This window comes from Gadus chalcogrammus, chromosome 20 (genome assembly GCF_026213295.1).
Source record: "Gadus chalcogrammus isolate NIFS_2021 chromosome 20, NIFS_Gcha_1.0, whole genome shotgun sequence".
Lineage (NCBI taxonomy): Eukaryota > Metazoa > Chordata > Actinopteri > Gadiformes > Gadidae > Gadus > Gadus chalcogrammus.
This window is the reverse complement of record NC_079431.1, coordinates 8,598,832-8,606,295: the sequence shown is the minus strand read 5'-3', so window position 1 is coordinate 8,606,295 and position 7,464 is coordinate 8,598,832.

The window sequence follows — 7,464 nt, the reverse complement described above, 5'->3', positions numbered from 1 at the left end:
TCGGAAATATTGCTGACTTTGGCACACGGCAAGCTATTAGCTATATGTGCTTCTTCCTGTTAAGTAGCCCATTCATCTGGCTTATTTACCTGACAGGGATAGAATCGACTGTCGGGGTGGAAACAGTCTTTCCTTTAAAAACAAAGTTCATTCTTGTTTTTAATCCATTATAATCTATATTCATGCTTGTCTTGAATGCGTGCCTTTCACTGATTACTTAAATTTTTCATTTCAGTTGAGTTGGCGAGTTTAGCCTATCTGTACATTCTCTGCTTCTTAATGTCAAAGATCCCTTCCGCAATGGACACGCATCATCTCCTCTGAGTTATGATATCACATTTTACTGGAAGGGCAGAACCCACCACGTTTACATATAACAAAACATTGATAGGTTATTGCAAAATGAAAAACCCCAGCGCCAGCACGTGCTACCATGACATGTTTTTCATGTAACAAATAGCATCCAAGGAACTGAACATGGTGAATAATGTGCATCGCTCTGTGTGTAGACATGTGTTTGGAACTGCTCTGACCTACCCGCTTGGCCCTCGCCGGTGAGGATTTAGATAGCGCAGAGCCCTCATTCCAGACAAATCTGATAACATAACTCTTGACTCTTTCAGCCGGGCGGCCACCCACGTAGCTCCACATGACCTTCACCCCCGGAAGCGAGCAGGGGAAACATTACTCCAAGAAGACCCACGGAGCCCCCCGGCCACCACGACATAGCATCACGCCATAAATCGCCACGTTCACACTTTACTGACGCTAGCCGTTTGCCCCCCCGACTTTTCATCACTACCGACAAACAAGGTTCATCCATCAAGAGCAGTCGGCATGGAGACACACGCAGTTGAACCCTGCCGCCCAGACCTGGTCTGTGTTTACCACCACCCGTCAACCCCCAACTCATGTCCTTGGGGACTTGTGCCTGGGTAGGGGTGAGAGCTTCTCGGACCGCTGGCGCTATGCTAGTAGGACCCAGGCCAGGTCAGCTAAAGACCCACGGCAGGATGGGCCATCTGTCAATGGGGGGGGGGGGGGGTATTGTAGGCAGGAGGAAGAACAGAACAGGGTGGGAGGGAACAAGGCCACATTGGAGTGCCTGGAGCCTCCGTTCTCCTCCCTCCCCAGCCCCTCCAGCATGGCCAAGGTCACGGCACCACCACCATCTGACGCTGACCTGCTTTCCACTTTGCTTATGACTAAACTGCAATTTCCTTTCGGGAAAACCCAGTGCGATGATTACGGCTGCTGTATTCGTTTCCCTTCTCCATGTAAATACAAATACATCCGCAAACATGCACATGTATACACCATTAATTTCTGTTAGCAAGCTACCAATAGCTTGTATCGTAGCTCTGGATAACAGGCTGTTCTGCCATTTTGTGAATCTACATTTATATGCTGCCTAGTATCTACCTACACCTATTTACTTTGCACATTTACAAAGCAATTCTACTTTGTTGCTTGCTTATGTTTTGGGGTCTGGCACCATTTGACAGTGGAATATGTGGTCGGGGGCCAGCTCTCCAACGGCAGTATGGACCATCCTGGCAGAGCCTAACACTCCCTGAGGCGCCATTTGGTAGCCATTATGGTACGTCGAGGGAAACAGGCAGTGATGATGGTGGTGCTGACGGTGGTGGTGTTGGTGGTGGTGGTGGGGGACAGAGGGCAGTGATGTCGTGCCATAGGGTAAGGCATAGCTGTTTTGGAGCAGCACATAGGAATCCATAGAAGAGTCAAGCCTTGTATGCTAGCCATTAGCCTTATCAGGCAATTTCAGCTGCACAACAACCAAGAGAGAAATACAAACACATTCAAACTCCTGAATCTCTTTGAAACGCAATCAGCTTTACTACAGCTCATCAACGTACACAAAGTCACCCAAATATAAAAACCAAACGAAATGTCTGAAACACAGCATTTCTAAGAGATGGCCTCTTTAAATTACTTTGAAGCCAATGATGCACCTATGCATAAATAATACCCAAATGATTAAAGAGGAAGATAACAAGAAATATTAGAAGGAGCAGTGATGACTGGTCTACCGTCTGAGTTTGCTCAGCATAAACCAGGGGAAGAGTTTAATTAAGTTCTAGAAAGACATACTGAAGTCAAAGTACAGATATCTTACTTACTCATATACATCCATAGGAATATCACAAAAGTCATAAAGTAGTTGACGCCACACAGGGGGCCACGCCTCCCTTTTTGAAAACCTCTGGCTAAGACCTATGCTATGACTTGTTTGGCTATGTTTAACAAGGGCCGGTACACTCAGACCCAGAGCAGCAGTGCAAAAAACTTGAGCAGTGTGGGCCAACTGCTGGTAAACCCTCGAATACACAATGCTTCACAGCTTGATTGCGGTTGTAAAGTCGCCATTGTGAATACCAAGTGGCCGTATCACGTAGATCAACGCGGTGCATGGAGCACTCTGCAAGAAGAAGTTATGGGAGGCCCGGAGAGGAGGAACAGGGACCCTAATGAGGTGGAGCCGTCGCGTCCAATACTTGTCGTCTGATAGGGCATGCTATAGCAGAGCATTGACATCTCTCTCTCTCTCTCTCTGTCTCTGTCTCTGTCTCTGTCTCTGTCTCTGTCACTGTCTCTGTCTCTGTCTCTGTCTCTGTCTCTGTCTCTGTCACTGTCTCTGTCTCTGTCTCTGTCTCTCTGTGTCCCTGTCCCTCTTGTATTTTTTGCACTGTATCTACTAAAAATACAAGAGTATTGTACTGTATCTGTACCGGGATTATGTAAACATATACATATCTATATATATGAAACTGAACTGCACCCAAGTGGATATTTTCATGTGGCGGTGGCCCAAACCTCAAATTACCAAGAGGCTTCAATTCCAATTTTCAGAGGGAGTTGATGATTTGTGATTGACAATGACAAGCTCAAACAAGCCATAAGTCATGTGTATCTCTACTGCGATATGGTTATTGATCCATATAAACCGAGGCAGTATTACAGAGTGGACTGCCCAGCAGCTGCCACACTGCAACATGTGAGGAAATACAATCAGTGTGTTTGTGTGTGTCGGGGTTTGTGTGTGTGTGTACTGTATGCCTTTATCTGCAGCTATCTCATGTATAAGGTGTGTGTGTGTCTGTGTGCGCGTGTGTGCGTGCCTGCTGTATGCCTTCATCTGCAGATATCTCATGCATAAGGTGTGTGTGTGTGTGTGTGTCGTGTGCTTCTCCATGAGATTGAGAGAGCAGGATGAAACTAAAGACAGAGTTTAAAAGGACTGGAGAAAGGTGCAGATGGAGAAAAGTATTTATAGTGCGGAGGCAGTTATCTGTTATCACCTCTCAGCCGGCACTATCCAAGAGTAACGTAGTAAACGCCTAGCAAGGCACTCGTCTCCCCATAAATGCATCTTGTTTCCATAGTAACCTCTGTGCTGTGTGTTTACGGTGGACGCAACCCATTTCCTGGAGGTATGATTAAAGGATTTGTATCTATCATTTTTGTTTCACGGCAGCCGAGTCGAATACAAATTTGTAATTCAGATGTATAGATCGCCCAGGTGGCCATGAGTGTGTTTCTGTCTCAAAAAACGAAACTAAACTTAAATTAGGAGAGGGAGACAGAGTTTCTTATGTTTTATATATTGCTTACATTATTTAATTTATGCTATGTTTGGTGGCAGATGTACGGAAGAGGATTAGGGCCACACATAAAAAAATAATTGAATTCTGACTTTATTCTCAGAATTCTGAGAAAAAAGTCAGAATTTAATTAAATTAACTTTAAAGTCAGAACTACGGGTATCTGTAAGGACCAACCTCTGAGAATTCTGACTTTAAAGTCCGAATTCTGAGATTAAAGTCTGACTTAAAGTCAGAACTATTTTTTTTTTCTTATGTGTGGCCCTAATCCTCTTCCGTACAGATGCCACATGGATGGATGTCTTATTTATTGTGTAAACTTTTAGGAAGTTGTTAAAAAACTTAAATATGGGTTAATGGCTAGTAAAACTATATGGAAAAATGTATATATTCAAACATCCAGATGTTGGATGTATTAATCCATGCAGTACTAGAAAATTCCTACATGTTGAGTGAAGACCTGCCCGAAACATTGCTATGCCTAGTTACAAGACATGTCAAAACATCCCTTCTGTTGATTGCAAAACTATTTTGTAGGAGTGCGTAGCAAAGCGTGGAAATGTTCCCAATTTGCATATATGTTTGATTCCGACTGACACCTGCCATGCAATGAAATGAATGTACTCACAGCATTGCAAAATTTAATTTATTACCGGTTTTTTATTAGTATTATTTTTTTTTACTTCTCAGAATAAGAAAGAAAAAGAGAAGAGAATAACCGACTTCTCCGGGCTTGGACCTGAAATCCCAGCAAGAGGTGAGCAGGGACTTTTAGCTGGGGATGGGAGCCAGAATTCTGTCTGCTGGCCTCGGGATTGAAAAGGGCCTTACTAATGCGGCGTGGGCAGCCCCTCCTTCCCCCCAGTGGTGTTCTGGCGGCGGATGGGGATTTTCATTAGCACTGGTCCCCCTTCCCCCCCCCGCCTCCCAGCACTGGCACACAAACACGAGACACAAGGCTGTTAGGCATCCTTAGAAAGCTTTACAAAGTGGAACATATGTCATAATATTGTAGACAGTAGAGTGAATCGAATGTTTGATTATTAGAACAGTTGTGCGTGCCTTCATAAAAGCATTAATGGGCCATTTCAGACTTGACAGCCACTGTGGGAAAGTATAGGCCCATTTTCACATTTGACATATTTTAAAGCGAGAAAGTCTATTTCTCGCTGGATCACTCTCTGTCTCTATCTGTCAAGGACCAGTGCCAGTACCAGTGTGGTGTCGTTGTATATATACATGTCTCTATAGGAGCTGGCTAAGGGGTGGACAACATTGAGGGTGGAGGTGGCAGAGAAGAGCACACCAGACCAGAGTGCTGCTGCACTTGGCTTCCGGTCAGTCAGTCAACCTGGTTTTCATTCATGCTATGCAGTTTCCGACCGTACTCTGCAAGGTACACGGCTGTAAGGGACAGCATTTACAGTTGTGTTTGGCTAGTAGTACTACTCACAGTAGTAGCAGTGGTAGAAGCAACATTAGTTGGCGCAAACATGGGACTGTGTGTGTGTGCACACACACATACACAGACATAAACACACACACACACACACACACACACACACACACACACACACACACACACACACACACACACACACACACACACACACACACACACACACACACACACACACACACACAAACAATCCACCCATCTCCCAGACATCCATCAGCTAATTTGGAATGTTAAAACAAAGGATTGTGTGCCAACAGGAAGGAATCTATCTTGGGGCCTGTGTGTTGCCATGGCGCCGGTGTGGGGGCCTAATCTGGCCGAATTCGCTTAGTGCCTGCATCTCCATCCCCAGGCCGCAGATGCAATAAGCAACCAATGAGCAGCTACAGAGTTTTTGTATAGGTGTGGACCAAGGCCAGCTGTTTCGCCATGCGCTCCGCTCACTTCATGAATTATTCACACCAGTGAGGCATTAATCTTGTTGAAAAAAGATGGCGCACAGGCAAAAGGCTAAATAATTCCAGCCCAAGACATTTGTGTGTTTCGTCTTGCTTTGTTTTGGTGTAGCGCTGGGGGTCGCCAGCAGATTGTTTCTTGGTCTCAGAGTGGTTGGGAGCATCTTGCATGGTTTTATTGAGCAATATCCCTCAACGCACAAATACAGAAGATAAGGAGGTGTGTGTTGAGGGAGATGGTTCGATGCAATTCACATTCATGTCTTTATCTTTTTCACTCTCTGTGTTAACTCACTCCATCTTAATATTATTGACTTGATGAGCCCTATAACACTCTTCTCCTCCCTCTCTCCCTTTCGCTCTCTGTCAATCTTCTCGATCTCTCTGTATATCGTAGCTAGGCATATAACTATTTTTCCTTTGTTTTGCTTTTTCACCTCACCACTGCATACACTACAATAATGTTGGAAGAAAGCTTCCATTAAGCTACTATATATCTACAATTCCTTTAAAATGTATCTCTCGCTCTTCCAGCGCCGTGCTTCTCATACTTGTTCACAGTGGTGGGGCTGTGACCGAGAAACAAATAGCCTACAGTGGTGTAAACCTCCCGGTTTGGGATGTAAACCTCTGGGTCTGCGGTGCAAACCACCAGGTCTGCGATGTAAACCTCCAGGTCTTTCTGTGTAAACCCCCAGGTCTGTGGTTTAAACCTCCAGGTCTTTCTGTGTAAACCCCCAGGTCTGTGGTGTAAACCTCCAGGTCTTTCTGTGTAAACCCCCAGGTCTGCGGTGTAAACCTTCAGGTCTTTCTGTGTAAACCTAAAGGTCTACGGTGTAAACCTCCAGGTCTTTCTGTGTAAACCCCCAGGTCTACGGTGTAAACCTCCAGGTCTTTCTGTGTAAACCCCCAGGTCTACGGTGTAAACCTCCAGGTCTTTCTGTGTAAACCCCCAGGTCTACGGTGTAAACCTCCAGGTCTTTCTGTGTAAACCTACAGGTCTACGGTGTAAACCTCCAGGTCTTTCTGTGTAAACCTACAGGTCTACGGTGTAAACCTTCAGGCTTTCTGTGTAAACCTACAGGTCGGCGGCCAGGCTCTCGGAAAGCAGCAGCAGGCCTGCTTGTCAGAAGACAGTTACGAGGTGCCCGGCTGGCACAGCGGAGAGAGGCGGCCGTTCTCTTCTTTGATTTACTTTACAAGAGTCTGCCAAGCGTGTCCGAAGCGGCCGAATGCATTAAGTTAGCGTGATAGTTTGGCTATCACCATACTTACCCACCACCTAATAAAGTACAGCTGCTGGCAGCAAAGATCGTACTACATTAACTTTCCTTTTTAAAAATCCCAAATCATCATGTTACGATAACCTCCATCCATACATCAAGTTACTGCTGCAGTTTGGTTAAACCGGATCATGATATTTTTTGGCCAATCAAGAGATGACCTAGGTTGCACTTTTAGGGTTTTGGTTGTTAAATTAGCATTGGAAAGGAAGCATATCCCTGCAGTGAGCCATCGGAAAAAAAGTCTCAATGCATGAATTTCGCTTAATTTTCTTTTACCTGCATCTTGAGTTGTGCTAAACCTTTTGATCTTATGCTACCACCTAGTGGGCACATAGTGTAAGTAAAGATTACATTTTCTCAGTTCTACAATCGATTGTGTATACAGAATGTAAAACTGATCTGGCAGTTTTACTTAGACAATCTTAATAATGTCCTTCACTTGTAATTAAGTAAAGTAGTAAAACATTGTAATCGAGCCAATGGTTTCCCAAAATGCTAAATTTCATCCATGTTGTCTTCATAAGGGAGCTGTGTAGTGAGTCATAATCATGTGTAAAAGTTGCCATGTCATGATGAAAGCATTGCTTGAAAAGCATTTCTGGTTTTAACTGACTGATATTGACGGATATTCTCATCCT